Raw genomic sequence first — 16675 nt, 5'->3', positions numbered from 1 at the left:
ACCCAGCCCCTAGAGCCTGGCACTTTGAACTTGGACTTAAAGTCTCCATACTGTAAGAGAATAAACTCCCGTTTGTTAAGACCATCCCATTTGTGGTATATTCTTGTCAGAGCAGCACTAGGGAATCAGAACACCTAGAACACCGAGTGGTTACCTAGAACACCCAGTCTTCCTTCTACAGAGTGGCTGTTGGGTTTGAACCACCAACTATCTGGTTTGCAATCAAATGCCTTGGACACTATGCCACCAGAGCTCCTTACACTTTTGCTTTGTTGTTGTTGTTGTTGTTATGTGCCATCGAGTCAGCCCCAACTAATAGTGACCCCTCCTTGGGTTTCCGAGGCGGTATCCCTACAGAAGTAGGAGTGCCCCAACCTTCCTTCCGAGGAGTGGCTGGTCGGTTTGAACCGCCAGCCTTCTGGTTAGCAGTCAAGTGCCTTAGGCACTATGCTACCAGAGCACACAAGTTTCAGAGTCTCTTCTGACATGTTTTTGGTCTTTTCTTTCCTTCTTGTTTTTTCAGTGACCTTTTGCTTTATTTGTGTATGATGCCACTGATATCTTCTCACAGTTTGTCTGGTCTTCAGTTATTACTGTTTAAGGAATCAAATTTAATCTTGAAATGCTCTCTAATTCAGGTAGGATATATTTAAGGGCATACATTGGCTATTGTGGACTTGTTTTAATTTTCTCTAGCTTTATCTTAGAATTTGCATATGAGCAAATGATGGTCTGTTCCACAGTTAGTCCCTGGCCCTCTTCTGATTGATAATATTGAGCTTTTCCATCATCTCTTTCTACAGATGTAGTCAATTTGATTCTTGTGTATTCCATCTGGCAAGGTCCATGTGTATAGTCATTATTTATGTTGTTGAAAACAGCCACTTCCAATAAATTAGTCATTAGCCTAGCAAATCCTATCATGCAATGTCAGACATTATTTCTATCACCTAGGCCATATTTTCTAGCTATCAGTTTTTCCTTTTTTCCAACATTTGCATTCCAGTCATCAGTAATTATCAATGCATCTTGGCTGTATATTTGATCAATTTCAAACTGCAGTGATTGGTAAAAATCTTCAATTTATTCATCTTTGGCATTAGTGGTTGGTGTGTAAATTTGAATAATAGTCATTAACTGGTTTACCTTGTAGGCATATGGCTATTATCCCACACTGACAGCATTGTAGTTCAGGATCAATTTAAAATGTTCTTCTTGATGATGAATGTGCCACCATCCCTCTTCAATTTGTCATTACTGGCATAGTAGATCATGTTGTTGTTTTTGTATGCCGTCGAGTCAGCCCAGACTCATAGCGACCCCTCCTTGGGTTTCCGAGGCAGTATCACTACGGAAGTAGATTGCCCAACCTTCCTTCCGAGGAGTGGCTGGTAATAGCCAATACCAGTCCTTTTCAGCTCACTGATGCCTAGGATATCAATCTTCAAGTGTTCCCTTTCAGTTTTGACAACTTCCAGTTTTCCTTGATTCATTCCATGTTTCGGTTACTAACGCATGTTTGCAGCTGCTTCTCATTTTGAGTTTTGTTGTGATGCTGGAGACTGTGCTCATGGTATTTCAAATGCCAGCATGGTCACCCATGGTGGACAGATTTCAGTGGAGCTTCCCAGCTAAGATAGACCAGGAAGAAGGACCTTCTTGGGGGGAAAAAAAAATCACTAATGAAAACCTTATGTATAACATTGTCTGATATAGTGCCAAAAGATGAGACCCTCAGGTTAGAAAGTACTCAAAATATGACTGGGGAAGAGGTGCCTTCTCAAAGTGGATTTGACCTTTAAGATATAGATGGAGTAAAGCTTTTGAGATCATCATTGGCTGGTGTGGCACAAATCTGAAAGAGAAGGAAATCGAAGTATAGGAGTTATGTATAATAAGTGGTGAAAAGATGGTAAATTACTGTTCTAAAATAAAACATTCCTAAGCATCTCATTAAATGAAACTTGTACACAATCTTTTACCTATAGTTTTGGACCACTGTTGTTATTATTAGTTGCCATCTAGTTGATCATGACTCATGGTGACCCCAGGCATGCAGAGTAGAATGCCTCCATAGAGTTTTCAAGGCTATAAGCATTCTGAAGCTGATCACCAGGCTGGTTTTCCAAGGTGACTCTGAGTGTCATGGAATTGCCAATCTTTTGTGAAGTAGTATGGCCCTATCTTATGTTGGGTTTTCTAGAGAAGCAAAACCAGTGAAGCTATGTATATATATATATATAGAGAGAGAGAGAGAGAGAGAGAGACAGAGAGAGAGACAGAGAGACAGAGAGACAGAGAGAGATTTATCTCAGGGAAATGGCTCACACAGTTGCAGAGGCTGGTAAGTCCCAAGTCTGTGGCTCAAACAACAAGCTAGAAGATTCTCCTGACTCACTCAGCTGCAGGGGCTGATGAACCCAAGACTGGCAGGCAGTATAAGAGTCTGATGGCTTTGAGGATGACAAATTCAAGATCGGCAGGTGAAATGGCAGATTTTTGGCTCACAGGCTGCAAAGTCAACAATCCCAACACTGGCAGGCTATGTGGCAGGCCACTGGTTCAGCTCCAGGAACCAGATGATGTAGGATCTTGATATAGCAGAAAGCCAGGATCTCTCTCTCTCTATGTATGTGTGTGTATGTGTATAAAACAGCCATACCTGTGCAGAAACTCCTTTTCCACTGGCCATACCTGTGCAGAAACTTCTTTTCAACTGATTGGCTGCTCATACCATAATTTGTCATGGTGGTGCTTACATTATTACATCAGATCTCATTATGGAGGATAACTACGTCACAACTGCTTAAACCACTTAGAATCACAGTCCAGCCAAGTTGGCACATAACCTTAACTATCATAGCCCTTAACTTTAACCATTTGTGCCATCCAGAGCCTCCTATAGGCTCTGACCACTACATCTTAGGAAATTCACTTTTGTCCTAGCATTTTTGCCTTCTAGTGTTTCCAGAAAATTACCTGATTTCTCCTCTTTCATTGATGATAAGATTAAGGTACACCATACAGTTCAAAGGGGTCTTGGTACATCCTGCCAATTTGTGGTAACATATCCAGTCTGTTTCCTTTCTTAGGAAACAGATGGCACACATAAAGGGTAACTGAAGGAAGTTTAATGAAAACTAAGTGCAGGGATATGTTGTTGTTATGTGCTGTCAAGTTGGACCCGACTCATAGCCACCACTCCTTGGGTTTCTGAGACAGTATCACTATGGAAGTAGATTGCTCAACCTTCCTTCTGAGGAGTGGCTGGTGGGTTTGAACCACCAGCCTCCTGGTTAGCAGTCAAGTGCCTTAGGCACTATGCTACCAGAGCTCCCAAGAGCAGGGATATAGGAACCAGCAAAGAATGATAGAGTACCCAAGGACCAGCCTTTGCTTGAAAGGACAAGGAGAAGAAATCTCTAGAACCCAGTCAGAGCCACCCAACAAGTAGACATATGTAGCCAGCATCAACCCATGGACCAGCGCAGAAAGAGCCTGGGAAATACAGACACTGATCTGCTTTTCCTTCCAGCCTCCTATCTCTTGCTGATACCTCCCACTGGTTGAACTCAACTGAAAGTCAGACTGTACAGCTGCCTGAGTGATATAGAAGAAAGTTCCAGGAACACAGAGTGAGCCATTGAAGTCCAGAGCTAGTGGGACAAATTTATACCCAAGGCCAACACAACCCAAGAATGTTGTTTTCATGATTATTCTTCAACATTATCATTTCAATAAGGAAAGTAACAGATTCTAAGTAATATTTTCTAAATATATTTCACCAGCCACTCCTCAGAAGGAAGGTTGGGCAATCTACTTCAGTAGTGATACTGCTTTGGAAACCCAAGGAGGGATCACTAAGAGTCGGAGCTGACTCAGGGCAGTGCGTTTTTTTTTTTTTTTAAGTTGTAAAACCTGTCTCCAGCAGCAATCAGCAGCTCCATTTGTAAATTCATTGGTGGTATCTTCCCTACTGTATCTCCCTTTCTGCATGTAAAGAAATGGTTGTAAGAGAGTTTCTCTTAAGTGCGTGAAATGGAGATAGCCACATTACTCTTATTTTATCACTGTAAAGTCAACATAAAATCTCAAAAATCATCGCATGCACATTTTCTGTGTCTAAAATCTGTCAGTTGGTTTCACCATGTTGGCTAGGCAATATAAGTTGTTTATAACATAGTGAATGGAAGACGTTTTAAGAAAACGTTTTAACAATTAAAAAGAAGCAAACAAACAAACAAAGAAAACCTTACCTCAATAAATGTGTACACCTTTCCTTCTCACATGCTGTATACAGTCACAGAATTTTAAAGCCAGAAGAGCCCTTAGTTCATCAAGTTCTATGTTTTAGTGTCTAACTCAGTATCTTTCATCTCAAATTTTATCTTTGTTCCTGGCATTTTATTAACTCTGTAAGGAAAAGCTATTCCTGTCTGATTCTCGTTGTGTGCGGGATCAGTATAAGTGAACTTTGAGTCAGGGATCTCAATCTGAAATGTCTAGAGCAGTCAGGCAGGTGATAAGGTGAGTGGATCTGGCCAGATGATGCCTGAGGAACACTGGAGAATGCATGGCTTTCCTAAAGGGTGTTGTAGTTGGAGCTCAGTAACAGATGATACAGGGATGCTGTACTTCTGGTGGCATAGTGGTTAAAGCCCTCAGCTGCTAACCAAAAGGCTGGCAGTTTAAACCCATCAGGGCTCTGTGGAAGATGAGGCAGTTTGATTCTGTAAAGATTTACAGCCTTGGTAACCCTCTGGGCCGCTTCTGCTTTACCTGATGGGATCACTATGAGTCAGAATTGACTTGACTGGGTGGTGGTGGTGGGTGAATCCAGTCTTAGATTTCCAGATCTTTCTGTTTTCAAGAGAGGCCAGAAACTCAGCTTTCTAACCCTTTCATGTCCCATGGGATATGTATCGCCCACCAACTTTCAGCTTGTCAGGTTTTTTGAGAAGCTGCTATCATTTTTGTAGTACATGTTGCCATTTGGTGGGGACCTGTAAAATTGCTGGAGTCTCCAGACACAGGCCTTACTCCACCAATTCTATCACCAGAGTCCACTTGGCATATATTTTTTCCCACATAATTGTATCAAAATCTGTATTAACATCAATTTCTTTTCCTTCATTCACCATGCCTTCCATTATAGAACAAAATGGTATTGACAAAAAAAAAAAATCAAAGCAAGAAAATAACTTAGTCATGAAAATTTAATGTGAAGTCTTCCAATTAAAATTTACAACTAATTAAATGTTTTTGGAAATTCTGTGTGGGATAAACAAAATATATCTTTCAGCTATTAGTTTTCAATTTCTGTCCTAGGTATATCCTCAAGTGTAGTTTCTCTGGAAAGAGCAGCCTGTTCCTCTACACAGACTACTATGGATTTTTACCAGTAAATTTAACGAAGGTAAACTTCAGTTGGATACTTTGGAAGCCCTAGAAGTGTGAATGGAAATGAGAGCACAGCAGTTTTTGTTTCCTAGTCTAACCAGTAGGCATTGGAAAGAGCTTTTCTTGTTTTGCTGCTTACAGGGAACATTTTCCAGATGTCCAACTGCAGGAACAAAGCTCATTTCTCATCTTTTTTAAAATGTGAAACTATGTGACATATTGAAGTAGTTGGCTTCAATTTAACAAGTAGTTTTATATATTTTCTCTATAAAATATTCTCCTCCAAATTCTAGATGTACACCTATGAGTAAGACATGTTTTCTCTCTCGACTTGTTCAAAGTCTCCAGTGTGACAGGTATGCCCCTTTGACACATGTCTTCCTTGCCCCTTGATCTCTTATTATCTGGCCCTTACGATAATAATGATGACTATTTATGGGTTTTGAGTAGATTCTGTGTTGAACATTTTATATTAGTATTGTAGGCACTTCTTACCACCACCCTGAGAAGTAGAATATACTTTCTAATAGTGGAAACTTCATTCCCATTTTACAGAAAAGGAACCAATAACGTGGATATCAGCAATTACCCTGATCGTATACACACTGCTATCCAGGACTGTCTCATTCCTTTGCCTTCACAATCTCCAAGCACATTGTGTACCAAACACAGAAATATGGGCATGCCAGTTTAGTTTATCAGTACTTTATTTCCCTGGACATAGCAAAGCACCTGAATAATGTGGAGACTTCACATACTCATGTTAAGAACCCATTATTTATTTGTTATTACTGACTTTAAGACAAATTTTAAGCTCCTATAATGTTAACCAAGGGGCCCTGGTAGTGCAGTGGTTAAAGCACTTGGCTGCTAGCCTAAAAGTTGGTGGTTCAAACCCACTGACCACTTAGTGGGACAAAGATGTGGCAGCCTGCTTCCATTAAAGTTTATGACCTTGGAAACCCTATGGGGCAGTTTTACTCTGTCCTATGGGTTGCTATGGTAGCATAGTGCCTAAGGCACTTGACTGCTAACCAGAAGCCTGGCGGTTCAAACCCACCAGCCACTCCTCGGAAGGAAGGTTGGGCAATCCTACTTCCATAGTGATACTGCCTTGGAAACCCAAGGAGGGGTCGCTATGAGTCGGGGCCGACTCGATGGCATATAACAACAACAACAACATGGGTTGCTATGAGTTGCAATCAACTGTACAGCTGTGGGTTTGGTTTTTGCAATGTTAAGCAAGAGCAATATAAACCTAGGAAAACCACTTCCCTAGAACATGAAACAACATATTTACCTTGTTGATTAATGTGGCAAAAAATCTGAAAAAATATGTGTGACTTGTAGACCACATTACTCTTGGAAAAAGATTAAAAATCTCATTAGTACTAATGACGATGTGGAAAGTCTTGTGCGACAGCTGCCAAGAAATTACACATGGTACATATCACTGCGACTTGCTCTTCAAGTTTACCAGATGGAGTGAGGTTTTGATGTTGATTGATTGACAAAGTACTGGGTTCTTTTATTGACACTTTTTAAATGTAATTTTGTTTGATGGTAAGGATTATTGTTATATTCACGGACAGAAGACCCATTATACTTGTTCATAGTATAATGAATAGTATCATCATTCAATACACTTATGAATCAGGTACCTAGTTGTATTCTAAATACCTTCCACTTTTAACCACTCACTTGCCATACATCAGTAAGTCTGTCGATATGATCTTCTGGGAAAAAAAAATACTGAATCATCCAATTTTTCTCTTACTACAAAGTAAATGCTCAAGAAATGTTTGCTTTGATTATTATTAGGGAGTTCTGGTAGCACAGTGCCTAAGGCATCTGACTGCTAACCAGAAGGTTGGTGGTTCAAACCCACCAGCCATCGTGTGGAAGCAAGACTGGGCAATCTACTTCTGTAAAGATTTACAGCTTCAGAAACATACGGGGCTCGCTATGAGTTGGAATTGACTCTATGGCAGTTTTTTTTTTTTTTTTTAAAGGGGATGATTATTATTGTTGATGTTTTTATTTTCCATGATCACTAAATTAGGTCAATCTACCATCACTTATTGCATAACTATTGTTGTTGTTGTTGTTGTTGTTTGCCGTCGAGTCAGCCCTGACTCATAGCGACCCCTCCTTGGGTTTCCGAGGCAGTATCACTACGGAAGTAGGATTGCCCAACCTTCCTTCCGAGGAGTGGCTGGTGGGTTTGAACTGCCAGCCTTCTGGTGAGCAGTCAAGTGCCTTAGGCACTATGCTACCAGAGCTCCTATAACTATAACCTCCAATTTTTTCTCCATCTCCAAACTTACCTCAAACTTTTTCTGCACTATAGTCAGAAGGTCTCTTTAAAACGCAAATCTGATTGTGTCATTCTCTTAACATCTCCTGTCTTGGATCATGTAGGCAGTATCCCAGTTGCATGACTTTTCCTAGGTTCCATGATTATGCCTTCTTCTCTCTACTCACAGGACCTTTCCATGTACTGCTCCATCTAAATGGTATACTCTTACTTTCCCTCTATCCTTATAATTAATTCCTATTTACCCTTCTTTTATAATCTTTGGAAATCCTCCCTACACTGGACTCAATGAATTTCTCTCCATTACACCTTACCCTTCCTTAGCACCATTTATTTCTCTTTGAAACACTAACCATAGTAGTAATTTTACATATATTTATGTGAATCTTTGACTAATGTTTCTCTCTTTCCAGGCTGTAAGTTCTGAGAGTTGAGATTATTTATAGTCAATAAATATCCGTTGAATCAATGAATGGTACTTGACAATATCAGCCTCAATAGGTAATAGGCATTCTAGAGTAATGAAAGCTGGTATGATCTTAGCAGTGATTTGAAGAGCACATTTCTTACATCTGAAGGTTTATGGTTGTCAGGTTCTATTCCTGGCAGATACTGTTATAAGGTGTCAAGGTAGAGTCCTGTGGAGTCAGCAGATTTACATAGTTGGTTGGGCCTTCCAGGAGAAATGGGGCTTAATTGCAAACTGTCATGAGTGGAAGTAACAGTGATTATAGTGTCTGCTATCTGATTCCCTTAACCCTTGCACAAAAGTAGAGTAGAATTGTTTCGTTCAAAAAGGGTGAGGTGTAATTTATGTATCTCTAGGCAAGTGGATGCATTATTCACATGTTCACAAGTTCATGTAAAGCAAAGAAAGCTTAATGAAGATTTATATCAGGATCTACTTCCTGACTTTAACATTTATTATTCTTTAGACTTATCATCTAAAGGAAGTGGTGGAAACCCCATCCTCTGAGCTATTAAGACTCCAGGAACAACAGATTAGAAAGCCCTCTAGGGACACATCTTTCGTGGATTAGGTGGGGTGGTGGTTTTGGATCTGATGATATAATCGGTTATATTCTTATTTTTTTGCAATAGGACATAAGAAGAAAATGTAGCTAGTTGAACAGGTTTAATCATTACTGAATACTTTTGTTAAGTAAATAGATGCATGTTATAGAAGGGGATTCACATGCTGTGTTAACCCTCGTTTTTCATATAATAGGTTTCAAACCTCTGACTCTCCCAGGCAGAGTTTTCTCTACTGTGAACTCATAATCCTCATGTACAGTCTTCTGCTGAGCATTTAACTATGTGGTCTTACGGGTTCTCATCTATCTAGGATTCTGTCTAACTTATCCTATGTCTTCAGGAACTAGTGGAGTGCTTGTCACAAGAAAGCATGGATGTGTATTGGTGGCATGCATGAAGAATGAAAAGTCATAGTGAATGACATCATTCCTCTCCATTCCTGAGAATGACATTGAGTAACTATCAACTTTGAAAACTATATCTAACTCTTTGAAAAAAGAATCTTAAACTTCAATACCACAGTGAATTCTTCTTGCTTTTGTTACTTCTTTTTTTGATCCTGGTAACTATAATAACTGTTTCTCTTTTTCTTACATGCTTACCCTCTCAAGAGAAATTTGTCACCCTCCTGAATTTAAGGCTAATGCCAATGCACTTTATGACATCAAAACTTTATTCTTACCAATAAAAATGCATCTGACTTTCTGTAGTCTACTTTTTTTGAAACCTCTGACATAGGCTGTGTTACTAAGTATTGCCATATATCCTTTCCAATTTGGGAATAGCTGGAAAGGAGATTACTTTGAATTATCTTTGAATTGGGCAGCTTAACGGTTAAACCTAGTACTCAGAGGCTGGCACACAGAAAATCCATGTTTGGTTGGTTTTTCAAAAGCCAGCTATGCATTTTCTGAGTCAGTATAAAACCACTGCCATCTGAAGCTTCCTTTCAACTTCAGTTGTGAATGAAGACTGGGCTCTCCAGAGATGGAACACAAACTGAGATTTAGGGCATCAAAGCATTTGATTAAATATTTGTGATAATATATTGTCACACTTATTTTTAATAGCAGCATAGTTTGTCCTTCCTAAACATGGTAATACTGGTGCTTTTGGTTTCTTCTATAATCAATTTTAAGATGATTTTGTTAAAAGTATATGACGTAGAGTGTATATGAAATATGTCTCCTCAATAATAAATAATGTAATTATAAAATATTACTCTTTAAGTTACATAATTTAATAGTAGTCCTGAGCCTATGATTTAGCCAAAAATTTCCCCATTTTACAGAGGGCAAAACTGAGGCTCAGAGAGGTTATCAGATTTACTCAAAGTCACATACTGAGGAGCATGTCTTAGGACTTTCTAACTCTAAAGTTCATTTTACATGAATGCCTCTTCTTAACTAGTTTAAAGATGATATTGAAATTTGACATTTACATTTTGAAAAATACTTTTTATTATCAGATGGTGGATGGGGACAGTTAAGACATTTCAGTGACTTTTAAAATGATATTAAGAGACTGTATGTGATATGCCTAAAAACATGATATTCTCTGACTTGAAAAACTTCACAGTATCCATTCTGTTTTGTGTAATCTATTAACGGTTGTTTGGTAAACACTTACAGCTTTGCTGCACAAAAAGTTTAATACAACAGAGATCCCTATACCCATTGTCAATGATGCTCAAAATTAACTCAAGAGTTGTAGAGACACACCTATCTACAAATGTTGATATATCCCAGAAATGTTGACTTTTGGCCCAGTGCTCACTGGCACATAGGGACTTACTTTTTCTTGGAGTTAACCAAAAAGAGGTACAATTGTTCCCATAATATCTTTCACACATATAGACCAGGTGGATTTTGGCTTTTTCTTTATAGTGGTTCTCTTTATTTTAAGCTCTCCCCCTTTAACTGCTGGATCCCTGGCTCAAACAAACAGTTAAGCACTCAGCTACAAACCAAAAGGTTTCAATGTACCCAGAGGCACCTTGGAAGAACTGCCTGGCAACCTACTTCCAAAAAATCGACCATTGAAGATCCTGTGGAGCTCAGTTCTAGTCTAAAACACATGGCATCACCAGGAGTTGGAATTCACTTAATGGCAACTGGCTTGCCTTTTTTTGTTTGTCTTCATCCTTCATTTCACCCTGAATTAGAAATGAGTGGAGTAGACAACTACCTATAAGATGTAATGCTGTGATTCAGGGATCCTTAGAGAAAACTAGGTAACTCTGGCAGTGGAGTGGTTAAAACATTTGTCTACTAACCCAAAAGTTGGTAGTTCGAACCCACCAGCTGCTCCGCAGGAGAAAGGTGAGGCAGTCTGCTTTCGTAATGATTTAGAGGGTTGGAAACGCTATGGGGCGGTTCTACTCTGTCCTATAGAGTTACTATGAGTTGGAATGTACTCAGTGGCAGTGGGTTTGATCAGAGAAAACTGCTCCTGCCTATAATCTGTCTTCAGTGTTACCTGCTAGGTAATATTCAAAGGTTTTTGTAAAATGAAAGTATAAATTTTGCTTTATGGAAACAGAGTTCTCTTGCCCATGACACCAAAGATTATCTCATTGTTAGAAATATGTGTGCTGTATAATCACATATGTATAATTTTAAAAACATATATTTATGTTTTAAACTGTACTTAACCTTTAGAAGCCACTTGTCTTGTTTCACGCAATGGTACTTGGGTGATTAGGTTTCCTGAAACACTTGAAAACTTGTTCTTTCCGAAAACAATCAAAGAGTAATGAAAGGTCCTGTTTCTAAGACTCTAGAGGTCTCACAATCTTGGCTCACTGATCTTGTTTTAGCAACATTTCTTCTTTTTATTCTTTCTTCTTCTTTTTTTAAAATTCTTTATAATGTTTGAACATATACTGCTCTATTATAAGATTTTTGTATTCTGATATAATTGGTTATACTATATAACTGATCAAATATATGTATATACATATATACATATATTTGCTCAAAGTTCCATATGAAATCATATATGAGTACTCCAAAGATCTTAATTAATCAGAGCAATAATTTACATAGTAATGATATTCTGCCCAACTTTAAACTTGTCTCTTAAAGCTGCACCGGTGGTGTAGTGGTTAAGGCACTTGGCTGCTAACCAAAAGGGTGGAGGTTTGAACCCCTCAGCCACTCTGTGGAAGAACGATGAGGAAGTCTGCTTCTGTAAAGATTTATAGCCTTGGAAACCCAATGGGGGTTGCTATGAGTCAGAATCAACTCAATGGCAGTGAGTCTGGCTTGGTTTTATTAAACCTGCACAGCAATCTGTTAATGATGCTCTGAGTTATTTATTTTTGACAGTTATTTGGTGTCAGAAGCAGGATCCAGAGAAGGCCCCCGAGGGTTCCACAGTTGGTAAGTTACTATGTGCCAGCACTCACAGGACCTACTGTGTCTGCTGATCCCTCACCAGCCCTGGAGTCTGAGGGATAAGTCTCGTCTCTATTAGGTCAGAGTGCCACTTTCTTTGTATTTTGAGCTCTAGGAATTATTAAAGCAACTCAGGCTAGACATGCCTTGGGCTTGGAGCCCTGAAGTGATATTGGTGAGTCACTCATTGTATTTCATCTTCCTTCAGACAGCTGTCTGTAGGAATTCTAAGCACAGACTCCTCTTCTAAGTCTCCTCCTCTCCCTCCTGATACCCTGCTTCTTACATGTCTTCTCAGCAGAGAGTTGCATATTGTGGATTTTTGAGAAAGTGGATTGACTATACCAAGGATGACTTGAATCTGTAGTCGCTACTTTGGTGAACAAGGAAGCCTGGTGGCACAGTGTCGGAGAGCTTATCTACTCATCCAAACGTCAGCAAGTCAAACCCACCAGGTACTCTGTGGGAGAAAGATGAGGCTTCCATAAAGATTTACAACCTTAGAAACCCTATGGACCTGTTCTGCTCTGTCCTACAAGGTCACTCTGAGTCAGAAGCAACCTCACAGCTTTGGGTTTCTGGTACTTTGGGGAAATGAGTTCCCATTTGTTTTGTCTTTTCCACTCTGGAGTTACACATTGTAGTTTCTTAGAAGTGGATTAATTATACCAAGGATTGAATCTGTAGTAGCCATTTTGAGGAACTTTTGTTTGATGTCTGGGTTTTGTTATTGGTTATTTAAATACTCTCCTTGGACTGGGTTCAGGAATATCACACCGGGTCCAATACAAAAAGTTGGACTGCAGAGAATTCAGGTAGATTTTACAATGGATTTAATTGAGTCCAAAAGACCTGGGACTCCTCCATCTGAGACTTTGGGCAGTTAATAAAATTATAGACTTAAACCTGTTTTTCTTTCTGTGGAAATAGGTCAACCTTATCAAATCAACTTGAAGTTACAGTTGCTACATTAGGAAACTGAGTTCCTATCTGCATTGTTTTTGCTGTGCTATTTAAGAGTGTGCTACTATTTAAAATTTTAATTTTCCCCTTTATGTTTTGTTTTAAGACTTTGGCTTTGATGCAGAAAGAGCACCATCTGCTTATCTTACTTGCCATCAGGTTTGGGACTCAATTGCCCTTTCTCCTGGGCTCATTTTAAGGCTCAATCCCCTTCTTACAACAACAACAACAAAAGTCCTTAAGATTAGAAAAAGAGTAAATCTCCAGTATTTTCAATGTTAAAGAGGAATTCTAGAAACTAAACTAGAAATAAATTAAAAAAAAAGTCCACATAATTTAGATAAATATTTGACAAACTAGATTAGTTTAATAATTTTGATTTAATAAAAACAGCTGTTTTCCTTGAGTTACCATTGTTATGTGTAAACTAAATGTAATTTTTTATTCTACATGGGTATATTTTTCCTAACTTATACAAGTTTACTGAGAGAAAAGCTAGCATTGCTTCTACTAAATATTTATAATTATTTTTAAGAAGTAAGTATGTGTTTAACTCAAATTATGTTTTGAAATAAAACAAACTTTATTTCAACAGTTATTTATGTTTTATGGTATATAGGCTTAAAGTTATTTTTAAGATCTTTAGCTAAATTATAACCTTGGACTGATATCAATTTGAGTTCATTAATGTTCATTATAATTTAAGTTTATGTGATTTTGTTTTATATTAATTATATATCTGGCTCTGCTAATGAATGTGTTCATTTTTGCCACTTGAAAACAGTTGTACTATTAGAAAAAAGCACTATTTTTTATAGTTCAAACTAAAGCTTGATGGGTTTATTTATAAGATTTCAGTATCAAATAGTATACAAAACTAAAATTTGGTTTTCTCTCTGGTAAACATGACAAAAATTTCCTTAATTACTCAGTTGTTCTTATGAAAAGGTTATGAAGGTTGTGGTAGTTAAGGTTATGTGTCAACTTAAGGTTATGTGGGCCTGGTTTTGAGTGGCTGGGCAGCTGGATGCAGTATTCCCAATGACGAGACTGGAATCAGCTCCATGGTGGAATCTACTGTGAGCAGCTGAGTAGCTGCCTTAGCGATGTGGTCTGCTTCCTGTATATATGAAGTTTTGAGAAAGGTCTCTGAGCTTTATGGCACATCTGAATCCTGCATTTGGCTGAGTTTTCATCTCAGTGGCCTGCCATGTTGTTTGCCAGTCTTAAGACTAGAGGCCTGCTGTACTGCTTGATAATTTGGGGACTTTGCCATTTGGCTTCTTTACCTTGGGTTTGTCAGCCTCAGGAACCAGCAGCTGCCTGAATTAAGAGAAGCCTCCAGTTTGAGTGGGCTGGGAGCAAGAGGCAGAATTAAAGCCCAAGGTTGACTGGCTTTCACCCAACCCTTAGAGCTGGCACTTTGAAATAAGACTCTACTCTCCTAAACTTCAAGAGAATAAATCCGTTTGTTAAAGCCACACACTTGTGGTATTTTCTGTTAGAGAAGCTCTAGAAAATCAAATCAAATATAACTTTATGTTTTATGTAATCTGCCTAGAAGACAAAGATGCATACTGTGTCTCCTCAGAAAGTCCTGAGAACATCCTTGATTGTTCAATGTGTTGATAATTTTCTTTTATGTTCTGATATTCATGAAGAATATTCAGTGAAACTGATTCATTATACAATGTGCAATAATTAGTGAAGAGGGCCACAGGGTCTCCAAGGATGAATTATAGTTTTCTCTATCCCAAGGTCAATACCTAGGGCATAAACTAAGTGGACAAAGACAAGTCTTTCCACTTATATGTTCATGAATGAGCAACTCAAGCCCTAGGGATGTTGACTCAAGAACATGGAAATAAATAGAGACCTGCAGCTTATGATAGCTCATTAGTAGATTCTGTAGCCAAGGCCTTGCCTAGGTGCTTCAAAGTTGTGGCAGAAGCCGCAAAATTATTCAAAGCATCCTCATGTGTTGAAAAATCATTTCACTCTTTAGGTGCCTCATGTTGTATTGTAGAAACCCTGCTCAAAGTCATACTCAGCACTTTTTAGCTAGCAGACTTAGAGTTTATAAACTCACCTTTTTATACTCATATCACATCTCTATTGAGAGGTGTGATAATATGAATCCAGAATCCAGCCACTGTCCCTGTCTGATGATCGAGAGCCCCATGACTGCCAATTGGTTGTAACAATGAATTAAATTTTCCCGATAGGAAAGTACAAGTTAATACTATAGCTAAGAAGCTTTTAGAACAAGATTTCCAACATGGGGACTCCTTTTTTTTTTTAATTTTTTTTTATTGTGATTTGGGTGAATATTTACAGAGCAAAATTACTTTTCATACGGCAGTTCACATACATTTTGTCTTATGATATTGACTACAATTCACCACAGTGCAATAGCTCCCCTCCCACTTCCTCCTGACAGTCACCTCTTCCCTGTGTCCATCCTCCATACACCCCTGCCTTCTGAGCTGTCTCCTTGTGCATAAACAGACCTTCTTCCTCCCATGATTGTTCTCTTCAAGGAGTGTATCTGCCTCAGGTAAATGTTCAACTCCTATGCCTGTCTTTTGCTTGGCTGGAAGCCACAGGTGTCAGTTGAATTCTAGACCTGAAGGGCAGTTAGGGGTCACAGTCTCAGTGGTTCCACCAGGCTCTATCAGACCAGCAAACCTGGTCCAATTTTTTTTTTTTTTTTACAAATGCTTTTGAGTTTTGTTCCATGTTGTTCTCCCTTTCTATCCAGGGTCTCCTATATAGCTCCCCCTCTGAGTGGTTGACATTGGTACCTGGGCACCATCTAGTTCTTCTGGTTTCATAGTCATATAGGCTGAGGATCACATGGTGTACCAGTTGCTAGAACTAATTCTTTCCATGAGTCTTTGGTTTGTTCATTTTTCTTTGCGCTGGACGAGGAGAGACCCATTGTTGCATCTAGCTGGCTGCTTGCAGGCTTTTAAGATCCCAGCTACTTCTCGCCAAAGTAGGAAGTGGAACAATGTTTTGTGCAGTGTGTTATGCTAATTGAGCTTGATATCCACTGTGACGATGGTCGTGAGCCCATAAGTTCAACTACTACTGTAAAAGGTATTGATTTCCTCATTTCTTTTTCAGCAATCTCTTTGCTGGTGTAGAGGAATCCAATTGATTTTTGGATGTTGATCTTGTATCCTGTCACAATGCTAAATCTCTCAATTAGTTCCAGTAGATTTTTGATTGAGTCTTTTGGGTTTTGTACATATAGGATCATATCATCAGCAAATAGGGATAGTTTGACTTCTTCCTTATCAATTTGGATGCCTTTGATTTCCCTTTCTTGCCTTATGGCCCTGGCTAGGACTTCCAGTACAATGTTGAATAAGAAGTGGTGGTAGAGGGCATCTTTGTCTGGTTCCTGTTCTCAAGAGAAATGGTTTCAGTCTCTCTCCATTGAGAATAATGTTAGCTGTTGGTTTTTCATAGATGGCCTTTATTATGTTGAGGAATGTCCCTTCTATTCCTATTTTGCTGAGAGTTTTGATCAGGAATGGGTGTTGGATTTTATCAA

Source organism: Orycteropus afer, unplaced genomic scaffold (assembly GCF_000298275.1).
Source record: "Orycteropus afer afer isolate SDZICR_OR568_19922 unplaced genomic scaffold, OryAfe1.0 scaffold00451, whole genome shotgun sequence".
Lineage (NCBI taxonomy): Eukaryota > Metazoa > Chordata > Mammalia > Tubulidentata > Orycteropodidae > Orycteropus > Orycteropus afer.
This window is presented reverse-complemented; position numbering follows the sequence as displayed.